Source organism: Lissotriton vulgaris, chromosome 11, assembly GCF_964263255.1.
Source record: "Lissotriton vulgaris chromosome 11, aLisVul1.2, whole genome shotgun sequence".
NCBI classification, from domain to species: domain Eukaryota; kingdom Metazoa; phylum Chordata; class Amphibia; order Caudata; family Salamandridae; genus Lissotriton; species Lissotriton vulgaris.
In genome coordinates, this window is record NC_141699.1 from 457,180,706 (window position 1) to 457,202,167 (window position 21,462).

A 21,462-nucleotide genomic window follows, 5' to 3' on the forward strand; every position below is an offset into this window, starting at 1 on the left:
ACCTGTTAGCAACTGAAAGCAGTCGCTAACACAGCTATCGCCTAATAGCAAGGCAGGCGAAGCGATTAAAAAAATTGCGCTAAGCGCAAATATCGCCAGAACCTAATGTCTGCTCGGACCTTGACTTAACCTATAAATCCAATGGAAGGTGGATATTCAGGTTAAGTCCCCATTAGCGATAATGCCTGAATATCCCTAGATTTCCAGCAATATTCAAGCATTGAGCCGCTACCGCCGGATATTTTATCGCTTTAGAGATAAACGTTGCTAATAGCACGTTATCTCTGCGATAATATCTGGCAATAAAAAAAATGCAATATGCGCATTTAGCGATAATTATCGCTATTTGTTGCTAATATGCCCCATTGATTTTTGCTTAAAATCATCACCAACCAAGCAGTTGAGTTTATGTCAAAAATTGTGATTCTAGTACGAGCACAATCCATCCAAGTAATAAATATTAAGCAAATCAGGTAAAGTGTAATTTCAGAATATGGAATTTCTAAGTACCAGGAATTTATGCTGCGTGAACAGGAAATGTTTTATAAAACTATGCTTGGGTTTAAAAAAAATCGAAATGGATTTCACAAGGAATGAAAGGTGACCTAGACATAGCACCGAAGAGAATGAATGGAGCTAAAAAATAGTCAATTATATGATTTGAGTAAGCTTGGTAGGAAATTTAAATGTCGATGTATTTCCCCTTTATCTATTATGACTTGAGGGCGATGATTAGAAGAGCACTGTTTCCCAGGCTCCAGAGATGCAAATACAGTGAAAAGCTACTTTAGCAGCAAGCCGATAAAAGCATGGGTATTTGACAAGAGAGGAAGATACCATCTCTTATAATCAATTCCAGTCCAATTACCTCCAGGGACAACCTCTTCGCTGGCTGCTCCAACTGCTCACTGACTTTTCAAAATCACATAATTTGTTTGGACACGTTTTTGAATGTATTCATAAACTGATTAGCTAAGGATTTAATCCTGACAGCTGTGTTGCTGAAGTTAGTGAAATGTGTATGGAAGGAGCTGTAAAAACACTTCTGCACATAATTGCACTCTGGATCACTGCAATGCAGAAAACACAGCACTGTAATTACTGCTGTCTAAACGTCGACAATTATGGCGATTTACAGAAAGGCGACTGTCTATTGTGAGACAGAAAGGAAAATTACTACAAGGAAAATTACTAAGAAGCACCTTGTTAATTTCGCTAGGAACATTGAATGATAGGCTGGAGGTTGAGATCAGTGATCCCAACAACGTCTCCAGATGTATGCAGTTACCTGAGATACTTTCATTCCTAGATCAGAGGTCTTTTCTATTTCATAGAAACTGTAGACTTTCTAATGCATTTTTCAGTATATTTCCAAATTATAATTCCATTCTTTTGATTTCCTTAAAAGACAAGGGGCCAGATGTAGGTAAAGTACATTTACCGATTCTAAAATACTGAATTTTACCGATTCTGTATTTTAGAATCGGTAAATGCTATGTAGCAAAAAAACATTACCGAATCAGTAAGATTCGGTATTTACCGAATCGGTATTTACCGATTAAGTAATTGCCATTCATTCCTATGGGGCCTGGAGGCCCATAGGAATGAATGGCAATTATCAAATCGGTAAATTCAGATTCGGTAAAATGGGGCACACATTCAAGGGTGCCAGGGTGTCACTTTGACACCCTGTTGAGCCCCTCAATCGTGCATGTGTGCAGATGTGGCACACATACATACCCTAAGGGCATGTATGTCTGCCACATGGCACAGTTGAAAATGCACAGATTTTCATTTTCAAAGATATTCGTTATTTACCACCAACTTATAGTTGGTGGTAAATAACAAATCCTAAAATGGGAAAAGCACTCATTGGAGGGATCCCTACATTGCAAATTCGGTAAATTACCGATTCGGTATTTTAAGGAATCAGTAATTTACCGATTCCCTAAAATACTGAATCGGTAAATTACCGAATTTGCAATTTAGGCCACCTACATCTCAGTAGCCTAATACCGGTTGGTAACGGCCGAAATTCGGTAATTTCGTCCGTTACCGACCGGTATTGGGCGATCTACATCTGGCCCAAGAACAAGTAATATATATTAATCTGGGATGCCCTACAATGGCCACAGGGCATGGTACTTCTACCCTACAATCTCATTGCTTATTTTTGTTAGTATTCTGTGACACAGCACCCGAGTGACTGAATCATAAAGTAGGATCTGCAACTTTCTCTTCATGTTGAGACCAGTCAGACAGATTGCGTGTTTTAAGCTCACTTTACCGTGTTACTCCGCAGTGGTATTATGTTGCTTCACAAACATACATTTTGCAGCTTCATTTCTTAAAAAGTACTAAACAGATTTACACAAAATCACAAAAGCATGCTTTCTGGGTAAAGATCTAAGTTTCGTCTGAATTTGATGTATTTCCACTCAGCCGATTTGGCAGTAGTTTTGTTAACTTTTTCCTAAGAGAAATTGTGTAGGGAAAATGTGCTTTGGGGCCCTCCTTTGTTTCTCTCCCCCCACTTGATAGAACACTTCAAACCTTTTCACGAAGGAGCTGAGTTGGCCTAACACATTTTGTGGAATGTTTTGTGGAGATTCGTCAAATAGTACCAAAGTTATTAGCAAACATAATTTCAATTTCCTAGGAAAACACAGTGGCGATCATGTAACCATATATTTATGTATGTATATTCACTGAATTAAACAATGTTTCAGCGATGTCATCAATCACGTCATTTGAGATGTCTTCAATTATGTCATACATTATTTCACAGAACATGTCTTGAGTGTTGTAATTTGTGAGGTCATAAGTAGTGGAGGCAAGTGCAAGTTAGCTCGGCTAATTATATCTATTGAATTTACTGTACTTTTTGAGTTCAAAATGTTAATGTCACTGAAATATTCACCTAACTATAATATTACTTTAGTCATTGTTTTTTCAGTGAATGTCTAAGGTTTCTTTTGATAATAAAAATGGATCTTCTTTTCACACCTAACAAAAACGTTACCTCAACCTTTCCAATGTTTTTTTTCAGTGAATTTTTTAAATGTAAAGTAATAGTTTATTACCATAAGTAAAACCAACACCCCACCATACACAGGTCTCAGCCTTGAATAGCAGAGAGTTGACTGCAGTGCCTGTTTTGTGGTCAGGCCAAGAGGCAAACCAGACACAGACAGCAAACATCCTTCAGGCAGCCAACACCAAGCTGAGCATGGTCCTTCTTCGTGCATAGAATGGGAATTGCCACAGGGCCTGGCTCACAGGCAGACCCTGTGTCGAACACCCTGCAGGCAGCTATCTGGAGGGAAGCCAACCCCACACTGTGCACTGCCTTTGCTCGTGCTTGCCATTGGGTTAGCCGCAGCACCTGTGATGCATCAAGACCTTTCAACTCCTAGCAGGCAGCCAGCCCCATGCTTCACATAGCCTTTGGTTGTGAGCAGCAGGAGGTTGATCACAGGGCTTGGTCTGCCACCATGCCCTGTGGCCACACCCCAAGCAGGCTGCCAATCCTACACCATGCACAGCCTTTGTGTGCGGAGAGTATGGCTGGGATTTGGGTCCTGGGGCCCCCACCCTCTGTGGCCGAAACATTTATATTAAGGGGAAGAGTGTGTGCAGCCCAGTTCCTGACCCTCAATTGGTCCTGGGAAACCAATCCCCCCTTGGGGTCGAAACAATGAACCAAGAGAGAATGGTATGCTGAACTGCTTGCCAAGCCTTAATATGCCCCAGGAACGACATCGCAAGGACCAAATTCAAAATAAAATTGGAGGAGGGCTGAGCGGCCACCCTCCCCAAGAATTTGTGGCCCCCGGTGAATGCACTGGGGTAAAAACCTAAGAGGAACGGGCATCCAACTCCCTCCTGAGCTTTATTCGGCTCTGGTGACCTTATTCCTGTAGCAAAATATAGCAAAAAGCAGAGTGGGGCCACAAAGCCCTCCGTCCACAAGTTGAATCATGCCCTGGGGCCAAATCAATAAAAAAGGGAAGGAGGCCACGTGGCCCCCCTCGCCAAGCCTTATCATGGCCTGTGGACCCCATCTCCCAGGGCCATTTATTTTTTTAAGAGGGCTGCGTGACCCCTCTCCCTGAGACTTATTGGGCCTCAGTGAGCCCCAGTTACCCAAGTCCCCAGGCACTTTTTTTCTCAAAGGGGAGGCTTAAATGCCCCCCTCTATGAGCCGTAATATCCCCATGTATTTTAATGGGAAGGAGGACTACAAGGGCTCTTTCCTCAAGCCTCATTAGGCCGGGGGATCCCATGGCCATATTTTTTTAAAGGGGAGGTGGGCTGGGTGCCCCCCCTCCTCAAGCCGCTGTGTGACCCCCTCCCTGAGCATTATTAAGCCCTGGGGACTTAATTCCCCAGGGCCCTATGTATTTTAAAAGGGAGGAGAGCCACTGCCCCCACTACATCAGCCTTAAAGGGGAGGGGTTGTGCAGCCCCCTTCCCCATGCCTAATATTACCCCCAGACTCCGTACCCGGGTCTGCATTATTTCAAGACTGTTGCCACAGAGCTAACCTGTGGCACCCAACACAGAACATATTGGGATCAGTGGGGGGAGCCCCATGGCCCCCTGCGTGTCCAGCTGGCTCACAGTATGCTACCAGAGATGATATTGCCCACAGTGAGTAGGTTTTTATGTTGCTCCTTCCTTGCTGAAGCAATCTGTGGATCTCTTTCCCTACTTGCATCAGTGCAGGCAGGGAAATCGTTCTCAAATCTGCTCCCAGCCAGCTGGAGCATTTTTAAAGCACCCGTCAGTTGGGAGAAGACTCAGTGTTTTCTCCCATTTCCCTGGAGATTTAAAAATGCTCCTGTCAGGCAGGAGCAAACACAAGTTTCTCTGCCCATGCAGGTACGGGCATAGAAACTGCTCTGTCCCAAGGGGGCCTCTCTGGGACACAGTATGCGAGATGGCCACAAAGGATGGGGTCTGCAGGGTCATGAAAGGCTCAGGGAGGGGGGGTGCATGACTCTCCTTCCTTTTTAATTAAAGTAGCAGTCCTCGGCGATTGGCACCCTACAGCCTTTTAAAGGCTCACGGAAGTCGTACGGCTTCCCCCTCCATTAGTGGAAGTTTTGACCTTGGAGGGGGCCCATGTCCTCCTTCCCTGGTAAATAAATTGGCCCCAGGGATGGGGTCCCTGGGGCCTTCCAAGGCTAGGGAATGGGGCCGCGCACCCTCTGCTTTAATAAAACATGTTTTGTTTTTTACGATACCGCAGGAGTCATGCTGGATCGCAGCAAAACTTGCCATATTTTTTCAATTTTAGCCCTAAGGCATCTTGCTGGGTCTACAGGGGTAAGTGTATCCCTACCATGCCCCATTATTTCTTTTTATTACAAACTACAGCTTAGGGGACTAAGTCAGTGAGTCCTGTAATGGCTGCCAGCAAAGTTTTTCTGCTGTTGCTGGCCGCTTTATCAGTGTGCTCACGTCCCCCCCCAAAAATGCTACCTAGGCCAGACTGAACTTTCCTTTTTTATATTTTGCGCTCCCGTGAGAGTCCTGCGAGACTTTCGCAGACTTAATCATCCAGCTGTACATATTTTTGGGTGTTCAAATAAGTTTTATTGGCTGTTTCCATAAACAATAAAAAATATATTCAAATTAAAAATATATACAAAACATTAAATAATAAATAATAAACAAGAAGAATACACTGATAATATGGATAAGGTGGCATCATGCTATTCTATGTTCTATCAAAAAGGACCAGTACCATTTATGTATTTAGGAAGTAAGGAGACTCAGAGCTGTACGTTTTCCGAAGAAAGGAAACCGCTTGGGTTTTTCATGACGCTCTCACCCACCGACCTAGTCGGTGGCATGCTTCATCATCGGGCCCACCACAGAGACACCGAATGTGTCCCGGGTGTGCTGCAACACCAGATGTTACTGCGGAGCTGGTATTCTTACTGAGTGTGCAGTGAAAAAGTGTGAGAAAGTGAAAGTTAAAATGCCATACAGGAAAGTCCCACTACCGGAGGGATAAATTAAGTTTAATTTCTGGGCCCCTGTTAGCAGTTAAAAGGCAAACGGATACGGTGGAGTTAAATTACGAACTCCTGCATCTTGTGTGGTCAACATGTTTCAGCCAGGCCTTATTATTAAAACTGGCTTTCCTCAGAAACTTATAGTATGTGAAGAAGTGCAAATTAAACAAGAGAACTAAGTTATAGTGATTGTGTTAATTTAAATCAATGTGTCACACGCCCTAAAGTGAGTTTATGTGTTAGAGGGGGATTCCCTCTAGCATTGCTACACAACACATAAAAGACAAGGACAGACGTACAAGGGAGAGTCATGATTAGCATTTAAGGCAAATATTAGAGTGTTTTATGCAATGATGCCGACTTTTTAGGTGGGTGTCTGACCTGTAGGCGGCAGCGACGTAGCAGAAATTATGCCGAGATGGCGTGACAATTCTACGCCAAAACTGGTCGGAGGTGGTGGTGGGCTAAAACAGCGTAATGTTAACTAAGTGAGGCACAAGTGGGTGAAACATTTTTTATCCTCACATAGGCTTTTTCTGTTGAAGCCTTCCTGGGTCACCTGGCAGAGATAGAGACCCTAGAGAGAATGTACAGTTATAAAACAACCTGCAAGGGAAGAAGGTTGGTCGGGCTTACCCCTTTTCCGGAGCTTGAGTAGGTGTGGTCTTACTAACGGTATTGCCGGTCTGGATCCTCCTTGGAACCTACGTCCTTCTGCGGTGCCCGATACAGGAGTAATGGGCTTTGGACGGTGGTTTTATGGGTAGCAGCATGACCGGATTGGTTGTACCTGTATTGTAGTAGAGGTAGAAGAGGGTGCATGCTTGCGCTTTCGCTGAGTCATACGCCGCTTATCACGCATGGGTGTGGAGTTAGTGTGATGCGTTTTTCACAGTGCGCATGTGTGCCGGAGTGGTGGCGGCCGAGCATGCGCAGTGCTTACACCTCGAGTCAGGTGCATGAGAGTCCACGGTGGGGGATTACCTCCCAGTGCCATGGTTATTTAAAAGTTAAAATCAGAGTTAAAGAATTACATTTGAAGCACAATGAGTTGACTGGGAACACTACTGTTGAGGGAAGTGTTGGTGCACCCCGAACAGTGGGTGTCCATGGGTAGAGTTTTAATGGTTTAAGGAGTTCCAAAGTATGGAGTCGTTCAAGCCGTGGATATGGGTAGAAAGGCAGTATATCCAGCGTTGTTCTTTGCTGAGCAGGTCCCTTTCGTTTCTTTCTGTCATCTTGAACTGTTCAATCACAGTCCAGTTAAAGTCATTAGGGGTGTGGTTATGCGTGAGGAAGTGGTCCGTCAGTTTACTGACATTTTTGCCACATCTGATCGTGCTTCTGTGCTCGGTCATCCTCGTTTTCACTTTGCGGGTGGTCATGCCTACGTATCTAATGCCACACAACCAGGTGATTAAGTATACAAGGTTGGCAGAGTTACAGTTTGTGAACTGGCGTTGAGTCCAGATTTTACCAGGTTCTAGTGACAATGTTTTAGACGCTGAAGTCAAATGGCACACGCTGCAGTCATTGCAAGGTTGGTGGCCAACGAGTTTAGGTAGTCCCCAAGCATTTAGGATTGTGTTGCATTTGGGAGTGTTAGGTGATCTAGGTCTGGTAGAGACCAATTCGTCCCTGATGTTTTTGCTTCTCTTGTAGGCAAATCTTGTTTTTTCCCAGTTCCTAGTACCCGAGTTGATGATTTTCCAGTTCTTTTGGATTATTCTGGACACCTGAGTGGAGGCTATGTTGTACGTGGTGACACAGGTGAGTACTGGGTCTTCCGGGGGTTTGACGATGTTTTCAAGGAGGGCCTCTCTATTCTGGTTTCTGGCCCTTTTCTTGGTTTTTTGTATAATTCTGTTGGGGTAACCTCTCTCAAGGAGTTTATCAGCCAGATCATTGGACTGTTTTTTGAAGTCTGACAGTTCACTGCAATTACGTCGTAGACGTAAAAATTGTCCATAAGGCAAGGTTTCCCTCAAAGGTCGAGGGTGGAAACTTTCGAAGTGTAGGAGGGAATTTCTTGCAGTTGGTTTATAGAATGTGGTGGTTCTCAGGCCTCCTCCTTCTGCCTTGATAAGTAAATCAAGGAAAGATAGTTCAGATCTACTGCTGGTACATGTGAATTTGAGATAAGGGTCACAGTTGTTAACCCAGATGAGAAAATAATTGAGTGAATCTTGGTCACCTTCCCAGATTATGAGGATGTCGTCTATGTAACAACGCCATAACTTGATCTTTGTCAGGTGTGGGTTGGTGGCGGCTTGGATAAATGTGTGTTCAAAGTGATGAACGTATAGACCTGCTACACTAGGCGCGAAAACACTCCCCATCGATGTACCATTGATTTGTAAGTAGAACTTTCCTTCGTACTCGAAATAGTTCTCCTTCAATGCTAAGGTGGCACAGTCCATAATGAAGTTCACCGGGGTTTGGTATGTCCAGTTGGTACCCTGTAGAACGTCGCGAAGGACCTCCAGAGTGGCGTCTTGCGGCAAACTGGTGTATAGACTCTCAACGTCTAGTCCCACCAGGATTTGATTGGAGGGATCAAAGGTAATGTCCTTGATGATGGTCAGGGGGTGCCTAGTGTCCTTTATGTATGATGGCGTGCGTTGCACCAAGGGATTTAGGAAGAAGTCGCAGAACCGTGATAGTGGTTCTAAGAGGGATTGTATCCCGGACACAATCGGTCTCCCGGGTGGTGGACTAGTGCCCTTGTGTACTTTGGGCAGGATGTAGAAATATTGTGTTCTAGCATTTTTTGTGCACAGATAATCCGCTTCTTGTTTTGAAATTTTCTCCGTATCCTTGGCTTCCGTCACTAGGTGGATGATGGTTTCTCTTAGGCCATCTGTAGGGTCCGATTTGAGAGGTTTGTAATTCCTGGCGTCGCCCAGAAGTCTTAGGCATTCCTTATGGTAGTTGGTTTTGTCCATGAGGACTATTCCGTCCCCTTTATCAGCAGGCTTTATTATGAGCGTTGGGTTGTTCTGGAGTTTCTTAACGATATCTCGTTCTTTTTTCGAGAGATTGTGAAAAGGTTACTTCGGTTCTAATTGTTCCACTTCAGTATATACCGCTTGTTCGAAGGTTGCAATCTCCACTGGTATAGTGGCCGATGGTGGAACAAAGTTAGATTTGATTTTTAGACCCGTCTCAATAATATTTTCACTGGTGATGGCCGGGTTATTTTGTTTCTCAAAGAACGCTCTGAGTTTTAGTTTTCGGAAAAACTCAGCAAGTTCTTGGTGTAGTTTGAAGAGGTCCAATTTCGCTGTGGGGACAAACGATAGTCCTTTGTTGAGGACGTCGATCTCTTCCTGAGTTAACTCGGTAGACGATATGTTGAAGACTAAGGGGTTAGCAGGACTCATCTGCTGGTGCCCGGTTGCTCCCTCGATTTGTTCCTCGTATTGGTGCTCACTGGTTCTTCCTCTGGGGCCCATTGGACGTGTGTGGGGTTCCGGGTCTTCCCTCGTAGTCAAGTTATGGCGTCGTTACATAGACGACATCCTCATAATCTGGGAAGGTGACCAAGATTCACTCAATTCTTTTCTCATCTGGGTTAACAACTGTGACCCTTATCTCAAATTCACATGTACCAGCAGTAGATCTGAACTATCTTTCCTTGATTTACTTATCAAGGCAGAAGGAGGAGGCCTGAGAGCCACCACATTCTATAAACCAACTGCAAGAAATTCCCTCCTACACTTCGAATGTTTCCACCCTCGACCTTTGAGGGAAAACCTGCCTTATGGACAATTTTTACGTCTACGACGTAATTGCAGTGAACTGTCAGACTTCAAAAAACAGTCCAATGATCTGGCTGATAAACTCCTTGAGAGAGGTTACCCCAACAGAATTATACAAAAAAACAAGAAAAGGGCCAGAAACCAGAATAGAGAGGCCCTCCTTGACAACATCGTCAAACCCCCGGAAGACCCAGTACTCACCTGTGTCACCACGTACAACATAGCCTCCACCCAGGTGTCCAGAATAATCCAAAAGAACTGGAAAATCATCAACTCGGGTACTAGGAACTGGGAAAAACCAAGATTTGCCTACAAGAGAAGCAAAAACATCAGGGACGAATTGGTCTCTACCAGACCTAGATCACCTAACACTCCCAAATGCAACACAATCCTAAATGCTTGGGGACTACCTAAAATCGTTGGCCACCAACCTTGCAATGACTGCAGCGTGTGCCATTTGACTTCAGCGTCTAAAACATTGTCACTAGAACCTGGTAAAATCTGGACTCAACGCCAGTTCACAAACTGTAAATCTGCCAACCTAGTATACTTAATCACCTGCATGTGTGACCTTAGATACGTAGGCATGACCACCCGCAAAGTGAAAACGAGGATGACCGAGCACAGAAGCACAATCAGATGTGGCAAAAATGTCAGTAAACTGACTGACCACTTCCTCACGCATAACCACACCCCTAATGACTTTAACTGGACTATGATTGAACAGTTCAAGATGACAGAAAGAAACGAAAGGGACCTGCTCAGCAAAGAACAACGCTGGATATACCGCCTTTCTACCCATAACCACGGCTTGAACGACTCCATACCTCGGAACTCCTTAAACCATTAAAACTCTACCCATGGACACCCACTGTTCGGGGTGCACCAACACTTCCCTCAACAGTAGTGTTCCCAGTCAACTCATTGCGCTTCAAATGTAATTCTTTAACTCTGATTTTAACTTTTAAATAACCATGACCCTGGGAGGTAATCCCCCACCGTGGACTCTCATGCACCTGACTCGAGGTGTAAGCACTGCGCATGCTCGGCCGCCACCACTCCGGCACACATGCGCACTGTGAAAACCGCATCACACTAACTCCACACCCATGCGTGATAAGCGGCATATGACTCAGCGAAAGCGCAAGCATGCACCCTCTTCTACCTCTACTACAATACAGGTACAACCATTCCGGTCATGCTGCTACCCATAAAACCACCGTCCAAAGCCCATTACTCCTGTATCGGGCACCGCAGAAGGACGTAGGTTCCAAGGAGGATCCAGACCGGCAATACCGTGAGTAAGACCACACCTACTCAAGCTCCGGAAAAGGGGTAAGCCCGACCAACCTTCTTCCCTTGCAGGTAGTTTTATAACTGTACATTCTCTCTAGGGTCTCTGTCTCTGCCAGGTGACCCAGGAAGGCTTCAACAGAAAAAGCCTATGTGAGGATAACAAATGTTTCACCCACTTGTGCCTCACTTAGTTAACATTACGCTGTTTTAGCCCACCACCACCTCCGACCAGTTTTTGCGTAGAATTGTCACGCCATCTCGGCATAATTTCTGCCACGTCGCTGCCGCCTACATGTCGGACACTCACCTAATAAGTCGGCATCATTCCATAAAACGCTCTAATATTTGCCGTAAATGCTAATCATGACTCTCCCTTGTATGTCTGTCCTTGTCTTTTATGTTTTGTGTAGCAATGCTAGAGGGAATCCCCCTCTAACACATAAACGCACTTTAGGGCGTGCGACACATTGTTTTAAATTAACACAATCACTATAATTTAGTTCTCTTGTTTAAATTGCACTTCTTCACATACTATAAGGTCCTGAGGAAAGCCAGTTTTAATAATAAGGCCTGGCTGAAACATGTTGACCACACAAGATGCAGGAGTTCGTAATTTAACTCCACCGCATCCGTTTGCCTTTTAACTGCTAACAGGGGCCCAGAAATTAAACTTAATGTATCCCTCGGGTACTGGGACTTTTTTTGTATGGCATTTTAACTTTCACTTTCTCACACTTTTTCACTGCACACTCAGTAAGAATACCAGCTCCGCAGTAACATCTGGCGTCGCAGCACACCCGGGACACATTCGGTGTCACTGTGGTGGGCCCAATGATGAAGCATGCCACCAACTAGGTCGGTGGGTGAGGGCTTCATGAAAAACCCAAGCGGTTTCCTTTCTTCGGAAAACGTACAACTCTGAGTCTCCTTACTTCCTAAATACATAAATGGTACTGGTCCTTTTTGACAGAACATATAACCCTGGGGATCCGGACCAGCTTACCTGGTCCTCTCTCTCTTCTTTGATTTATTGATTGATCATGCTATTCTATACATCGCGTTCCTAGATACTGTAATATTTCTTAGGTATGATACCAAAATGGCTATATGACCAGCTTAAAATAAAACACACCATAATGCACTAATAAAACATAATGCATATAATACCATAATACATTAATCTAATAATAGTATGCATCTATTAATGTTACAACACAGCGTTGGCCAGGTATGACCCTATCGGAGAAAAATTAGCTAACCTGTGTACTATGCTGCATACAGCCGGAGGTCCTGTTTCCCTCTCTAAGATTCATGATTCATGGTGGCTTATGTGATTTGTAAAATAGGTCCAGACTGTCCCACATGTGTCTATGGGGGAGTTTCCATGGTGAGTTATGTAGAGCAATGTTATCAGCCCCCTTAAGGTTAGAGACCCAGTTAAGCCAACATTTATAGGACACCTTCCTTGTGTCCGTCCCATTACTCAAGACAACCTTAACCGCTACCGTCAGGAGCAGGTCCAGGAGGGCACTGTCCTTATCGTTCAGTGAGTATACTCTAAGGAAACCAAATGACAGTGTAGAGAGTTCCCTTTTGAGGGAGCATGAGAATAGATTGGAGAAAAAGTTGAATAACCTGTCCCAGAAGGGTTCCACACAATTACAAAATAATAACAATTACAAAAATGGCAACCAGGTCATATGTCAGGCGCACAGCTGGCGGTAAAACAGTATGAGATAAGTTGTAATAGTAGTGAACTCCAAGAGAGAAAGGGAAAGGTTACCATACAATCCCCAGAAAACCCTGAATAACAATCCAGAGTTTATCACACAACACCACTGTTTTCTCCCTGAGCTCCACAAAAATAAACAACAATGCAATCTATGCAAAAGGTATTGAGAGCAGTGCCAAACAAGTGCAGAAGTCATGATTTAAATATTCATTCTTCAAATTAAATCCTTTAACAGCCTCACAGCCAACACGTGTTTCGTCAGATGCTTATTATTGCATCAACTGACTGTTTACTTATATTACGTTTTATTTTCTGAGTTGCAGCCCTGATGAAGTCAGTTGATGCAATAATAAGCATCTGACGAAACATGTGTTGGCTGTGAGGCTGTTAAAGGATTTAATTTGAAGAATGAATATTTAAAGCAAGTGACTACAAAAGAACGTATTTTTGGAAAACGACCATTAAAATACATTGGACAATCATAACGTTGGATTTGTGGATCACTTTACTTCAGTGGATATTTTTTTTCAACAAAGACATTACTTCTGCACTTGTTTGGAACTGCTCTCAATACCTTTTGCATAGTTTGCATTGTTGTTTATTTTTGTGGAGCTCAGGGAGAAACCAGTGGTGTTACAAAATAATAACAGATGTGCAAGGTCTCCGGTCTCTTCCTCATAGTTCCAGCAGTTAGGATCTTCCCGTATCTAATGTAAGTGTGTAAGTGTAAGCGGGCTGGTGTCTAGTAAGATTTATGTAAGAGCCAGAATTTCATCTGTGAGAGTGCTGGACATATTTTATTCCTGGAGACAGAGTTCCAAGTTTTGTTCCAATCAGTAACAGAGATCGGGGAGGAAGAGTGTGAGTCCCAAAAAGAAATAAGATTTCTATTAAGGGCAGATTGTTGTGGCCGGAGTAATTTGTAGATCCAAGAAACCTAATGACCCAATTTATTTATCTTTCCTACATATTGCTGGAGCGACTGAGGTGAGGGCAATAAATTAGCTTTCGAAATCACTGTCTTTATTTTAGAAAAGTAGTAAACCTCAGAAGAGTCTAGATTATATTTAGCCTGTATGTCTTTGAATATAAAGGGTTAGAACAAATAGTTGTTGTGGGTAGGAAATCCGTGTATTGATCCAGGGCTTGTTATGAAGGGTTTTCCCTTTTTATAATATTTTATAATTGTCCCACAGTAATTCAAGATTAGGTCATTTTATACTGATGTCTAATTTTTTGTCTAATTTCAATAGGACAGATTGTGTATGCTTAAATATGGATTTTGAACATTCGACGTTGGATTCAAGAAGGGTTGCTGGAGCAAGATTCTTAATCAAGGGTTTTTCAATTTCCAGCCAGACAGGTGCATACTCTGCTGGTGGCACCAGCCAGTACGAACCCTGTTTAGGTAAAAATACTGTTTGGTATAACTTGAAGTCTGCTAGCTTAACACATTTTTTAACCCTAATTCCAAGAAAACTACTTAACAGATTTACACTTTATCACAAAAAGAATAATCGTCAGAAAAAAATTCAGCTTCCTGCTAAATTTGATGTAATTCCATTAAGCAGTTTTCTCTATAGCCTTGCTCAAAGAAGTCTATGGAAAATGCATGGGGATTTTATATGTTGGGCCCCTCTTTTTTCAGCCCCCACTTGACTGGTCACCTCGAAACTTTCCATGCACAAACTGGGCAAAAAGGATGACTTATTTACAATGTTTTGTGGAGATTTGTAAAATAGTGCAACAGTTATTAGCAACACAATAAACGTAGTTCCCATGGATATGCTGACCTACTTATAACCGTTGCCACTGGGTAATAGTTGAATATACATATCTTAGGTACAGTTAGGGCAAAGTTTCCATTGGAAGTGTGTCTTTTCTTTTGGAATAACTTTTGGGGTGTTTTACAAATCTTCACAAAACTCCCCCCCCCCCAAACAAATGTATCCACCTTCCTGGATTGTTTTGAGGTGATCTGCCAAATGGGGTCAAGAAAAAGGGGGGAGGTCCCTGAACGTTAAGTTTCCCTATTAGTTGTTTGTTGCTGACATAGAAATAACGACTGAATGAAATTGCACCCAATTTGCCTAAATGCTAAATGTTTATTCAGAAAGCTTGTATTGTGTAATGTGGTGTAAATCCGTTGAGGTCTTTTCAGCAAATGCTCTTTCAAAGAGTTGCCATAGGTTTTTATGAAGTGGATACAAAATAGGTATATCTGTATGATTGGACTCTTGAGGTAGTCCCATAGTACTGAATACTGAAAACACAGGGCCTTCTGATTGTCCAAGGGAGCTTTTTCTCCCGTCAGTCCAATCAATACTAGTCCTGCAGCGCCAAACATCTGATTGGTTGATTGCTACCCAGAGAAAATGTTGCTGCAGCCCTTACAGGAGACTATGCAGCGGGAGGTTGGACGCCTGCAGCTTTTGGCCTTGAGCAGCAAGGAAGGTGGTGGGATATTATTTAGAAAACCACACATATTACATCACTCACTCACGCCTTACAGATTAATATCACTCATGACATTTTTAATGACTAAATTGATTACATCAATTATACCATCCCAAGGGCATCATTGATGACATCTTTGAGGACATCATGCAATGGTACAATTACATGGATCCTTCGTACTTCCATTGAAATAGGATATAATGTACTTGCAAAATATGATGTATCACATCGACAGAACTGTAAATCAGACCCTCAAACTCAGATTTGCAGCCTTTCCGAGATTCTAGATTTAAACATAGTAGCCACCATTTTGGCAAGAAGCTTTTAGCTCCTCTTGTCAATTTCAAGTCAATTGTACAAAGGTTTGGAACGAAAAACCCCTTAGAATAGGGTCCAGAAAATCTTGAAAAATATTTTTTAAATATCTGACTGGCCCACGTGCCAGGCTCTATGACCAACCCGTACTATGAATGTTTGAAGGCTGTGAGCACCAGGGGTTGTCACTCTGTTGTAGGTTTGCAAATTATTAGGAAGGGAACACTTTTTCGCACCCCAAAACTGTGCCCCTGTTAATTAATTTGTGTGAAATCCAAAAATACTAATTGCAAGCTGAACATTCATATGATCTACCAAATGTCATACTTGTACATGAAACAGATTCAAAGATATTAGCAACTAAAATAATTTTTTAGCCCTCCAACCAAATTTTAACTTTATCCTCTTTGTGAAATACGCTTGAAATCTGGGATTTCCACAGTGAGATTAACTTTCTAACATCCTACCATATATCATGCCGATTCATTATTTCGCCCCCAAAAATTAGTGTCCATACACACCAACTGGAAGCACAAGCTCAAATTATTCATTGGTCAAGTGTCGTTGGATTAGATTCGTTTGCATGAGTTATCTGCTTTTTTTGCTCTTCAGTTAGAACTTGCATCTCTGGTATATTTGTGGTTATTACACAATTCATCGTTTTGACTTTTTGCTTTAAACATTCATGGAAGACAGCTTAACTTTTGAACCTTCAATTTACTAGTTATAGAATATTTCTTGGAAGTCAAAATTTGGTTGATGATACAGTGCTCCATACTGGCTGTGGGGCTTTTGAACTTTTGGCCATAGAGCAGTGTTTTCTCCTGTTTTTTTTACCTCAGAAGTCTTTTCACTTGCATCCGTCCTCTTTGCTCATCGCAGCGGCAATCGTACATCATGTCTAGTTTCATGCCATGATAACCACCTGTTGATTTAGTTGGAAGCGACCCGGGCCTTTCCGCTTAACTTTTTTGAGCACTACAACGTTTATCTAATTTGACATTTTTACCGTCATGATTTCTGCATGAGAGTCTGTGTATCTTATGTTGATTTTCCGTATGTTGAACTGAACATTTTTCTACGAACAATGAATAGGTTCCATAAAATCTAAACTGGGAGGACAAGACCGGGGTTCCTTTTGAGAACTATAAATAAATACATCAAGCAGGTATTTGTAAAGTGCCTAAGTGTCTCAAGGTGCTAGAGTCCGTAGGGGAGATTAAGGGCCTCATTTCTGAAAAGTGACACATCGCTGCGTGAAAACAGCAGTGTGCCCTCCTTGCGAAATGATTGATGCATCATATTTAATGTATGACGTATCATGTCGCAAGGAATGACAGAGACTTTAGTATTACTGACGTATATGTTGGCGTAAAACTGACTCATTGCTGGTGCTGTGGTGGAAGCATCACACAACTCCAGCAAAGGTCCTCTCACATCCTTTCACATGGGGCGAGCCCCATGTGAAAGGACCTGCGTCAGTCTTACGCCTGCTATGAGGCAGGCGTAAGATATTGACACAGTAGCGTCCTAGAAGTGGCGCACTGAAATCTTATAGATTTCAATGTACCACTTCTACATGGCTTTTTGAGGGGGAACACCCACCCATCATATCGTATCCTGATATGATATGAGTGGTTTTGTAGCACGCTCAATTACTCTGGAGTATCCTGGCGCGGAAGAGATGTAGATAGGAAATGACTACAGTAGCTAAAAGAGTTAGAGCGACATTAATTTACGGAGATGGATCTTGAGTGCTTTTTTAAAAAGATTGCAATTCTGAGTGGCGCGAAGCGTCAGAGGTAGGGTATTCCAGGCGACCGCTGCATTCACGGCAATGGAGTGTCCACCATGACATGTCCGTTTAAAACATGGAACAGCCAGCCGATATTGAGTAGCAGATTGGAGGGGGCAGTTGGGTAGGTACAGGGAAAAACGTTTCCTCAGGTACAGTGGCCCCTGATTATGAATGGCTCTGTGGGCAAAAGTGAGGGTCTTGAACATAACCCATGTGCGACTGGAAGCCAGTGCAAACGGATGAGATGTTGGCGGACACTAGACTTCCGTGAGATACTAAAAAGAAGTCCAGCCGCCACGTTCTGTATGATCTGAAGGTGGTTAATTAGGTAGGCCGGAATGCCGATGAACAAGGCATTAGCGTAGTCAAGGCGAGAAAGAATGAGAGCCCTCGTCACTGTTTCTTTGGTCGTTCTAGGAAGCAGGGGAAAAAATCTGCAGAGGGCTTTAAGAGTACCAAAGCAGCGGCAGGTACGTTTTTTAATATGCTCTTCAAATTTTAAGTTTTCCCCCAATCATACCAGGTGCAGGTATAATGTAGCGCAATGGTTTACAAAGTTACGCATCTGCCTAGATGCGTCACTTTGTAAATAGGGCACAACATGGTGTATTTTTTACGCCACTGGTGCGTCACAAAAAGTGACGCACCAGCAGCGTAAAAGTGACACAAGGCCTCATAAATAAGGCCCTATGTGAGCAATTGCCCGGAGTCACAATCTGAGCTGCCCCCCTTTGCCTGGGATCCAAATGTGAGCCCCACGTTCCGGAGGCAACCGCTCTGTCCGCTGCGCCACACCACTCCCTAAATGATGAAGAAGACCTAATTAGCATAACTATTCTTGACGAAAAATGCACCAGGTTAACGACTCTCCTGATAGAAGTAATACCAACTAAAAAACAATCTTCCAATCAAAGTCTGTAATTAGACACAGTCATGAAGTTACGCATATGCCAGGTGCTTATACACGTTACATCAAACTTAAAATGTATGCAATTAAAGAGTGAAGCTTCACCATAATCGTACAAAAGAAAAGATTCATCTGAGTAAGGGGGCACCATTGTCATCAGCAGGTTTTTAGACGTAGACCTTTGTTTATTATAAACTAAAACAAACAAAAATAAACAACCATGCCAATTACAGGGTGCGTTCAGTAAAAAGCTGTTGCCTCACTTAAACTCTAAAACTCTTTTAAACCCTTTATTTGCTGCTAAATCATGCTTACATTTCAGTATGGAACACAAGAAAGGGCAGCAGAATCCTGAGAAGTACAACAGATTCCCCCCTAATTGAAGACGTAGTTAATTTACCTCAAACAGGTTGACATACATTACGAATCACTTTTTAAATAACCCTCTAGGATGGGTTTGCTACGGAGGCTTTTCATCCGGGAAAAGACAAGCCAACGCCGCTACCAGCATATGTTCAAATATAAGCCTGCACAGCTGTTGCAACATTGAAATTTGTATCCAAATTGAAATTGGTAATTAGTTTATCTTCACTTTAGGCAGACAGCATTCATGAAGCACTTAATCGGTTTAAAGAAACCTTGATAAAAATCAAATAGATGAATCAGTAAATCTAGAGCTAATAAACTTTTCAGGTGCCGAGCCATCACCTGAAGATATTCTGAAATTCTTTATTAACCGTATGATTACTTAAAATCTTTACAGTAAAACACAATAAATAGGATAAAATAAAGTACACCAAGGCCACATGGACGCAGTTTTTAGCAGTATGCTCCTGAAAGAGACTACGTTACAATAAGTTAAAAATGATGAAGACATTCCTGAACACACCAATGATTACATTGTCCTGTAAAAATTCCTATTTATATAGAATTCATCAGTCATTGTTGCCAGTTCTAATTGAGCCCCCTTCTAGGACCCGCTCTCTCTTATAGTCTGTTTGACCACACTGCGGGCTGCTAAGTTTGATAACTTCCACCAGGGATGGAGCGCCAGCTGATTCGATTACTGGGAAGTTGAAGCCCTGGGGTCTGCAACCAGTTGCTGGGGGTCACGTACTATTCTTATTTGATGAGCGAATTTTTCAACTCCAGCAAGAACGCAAGTTTTTTTTCCGAAAAGCAGCAGCCCGAGGCATCCCTGCACGTTCTCAGGCCCTTGTCCTTTAATGCTGGGCGCAACAGACGATGACAGTTCGTGGCTAGTTTTGGGCAACAGCATACAAGGTGTAGCTAGGATTCCATGTGGTAATTGCATAACCGACAAGAGACGTTATTGTCATTTCACACCCATTTTGGGTTGAAGTCCAGGATCCTGAGGGCGGTGAGATGAAAAAACTGAATTTTCCTTCTATCTTGGGCTGAGAGAGGATTGCGCAATCGTGCATGTAAGGCTGAGCTTTCCCAAGGGTGTATGAGTTGTTTAACGGCAATGTGAAAGAATTGTACCAGAGTGAGGATTGATCCAGTTCAAAGGAGAGAGTCTGAACTTCGTGCTTCACGGCTTTGGCCCTGGCGGAATAGGAGATTTCATGGGAGTGCATGCTCCATGCCTCTATTTTCTAGCAATGTATAGCTTGGTCCAGCTTCATGTGCAACAGGGGACCCGCTGTCCTAAAGATCAGCTTTAAAGAGTGGTAAGATTCTTTTCTGGCACTCTCAATGCTCTGAAGTATTATTTTATTAGGTCCCCCTGAAGAACCAAGTCCGGTCTGTTTAGGCTTATCTGCGGCCTTGGCCTTGTGTTTTGAGCATGTCTAGGTGCCTGCAGTACTGTTTTATATGCTTTTACCTGAGCTGCGTTGATAACATTCATTAAGGCGACTGGAAAGGCTAAGTGTGGTATTGGTCACAAGTGCAGACACGGTTAGATTAGGAGTCAAGTAGGCGTTTATTCAGGTTCAAATATCAAAGGATAAACAGCGACCCCAGCCACAGCAATGGCCACAACAGGTGGCAGCTTCACTCTGCCCACCGGCGCTCGCCTTGGAACGCTGGTCGCGGTGACATTCTAAGTGATGTCACCGCGAGCAGCTCCATTACATGCGGGGACGCCGGGGGGAAACAAGGTGGGAGATACCACTCATCCCCCTTCCCTGCGGAATAAAACATCAGAATTCAACATGAGAACAATGGTACAAACGAAAATTACATCATCACATACTGTTCTAAATGTCTGGGTGGTCTGGTCATTCTCCAGATAGTCCTTCCACTCGGGTGGGGGACCGGCCACTGTTTCCTGGGAGTTAAACCCATGTTCCCCTCGGAATTGCCTTCACCCTCACCTTCTCTACAGGAATCCTGCCCGGGTGCGTGAAATCTCACTACTCTTCCCAGGTTCCAGATCTTCCCTTCCTGGGTCTTCACAGCATTCCTGAACAATTTAGTGATCTTAGTGGGCCTACTGTATCCTGACCAACTTGCTCTGCCAGTAGGTGTCCTGATCTTAATGTCATCTCCTACTTTAAACCCGGCCTCCTGTGTAGAGTTGAGCCTGTCGGATCTTTCTTTCCTCCCCACCATATCTCCTTCCTGCCTCACTAATCCTTTTGCTTCTTTGGAGTGATCTGACCATCCCTTATGCCACCCCCATCCACCCTGGGGATAGTTTGGTGTTGGGTATTCTTGCTCAGAGCAACTCGAACGGGGTGACTCCCGTCGTTTGGTGCGGGGTGAATCTGTACGCTTCTATCCGCCTCCATACTTCTTCCTTCCGGTTCATGCCACTGGCATTGGCTAACTGGATACTCTCCTTGAGGGTCTTGTTAAAGCACTCAACAATGCCATTGGTCTAAGGGTGATACAGAGCGCAACGCTTGTGTGTGATTCCTCTCTCCCCAAGGAAGTCTTCCATCTCTTTCGAACACAATTGCACCCCATTGTCTGTGAGCAGGCTGCTGGGTAATCCTTCCCTAACAAACAACCCTTGAAGGAACTCAATGACGACCTTAGTTGTGACTTCACTCACCAATTTCACTTCCGGCCACCTGGAGTACAGATCCATGAGCACCAGAATGTACGGTGTGCGCACTTCTCATGTCAATGGACCAACGATGTCCAACGCCAACTCTTCCCAGGGTCCTGATGGTGGTAGCCTGCACACCATTGGAGGT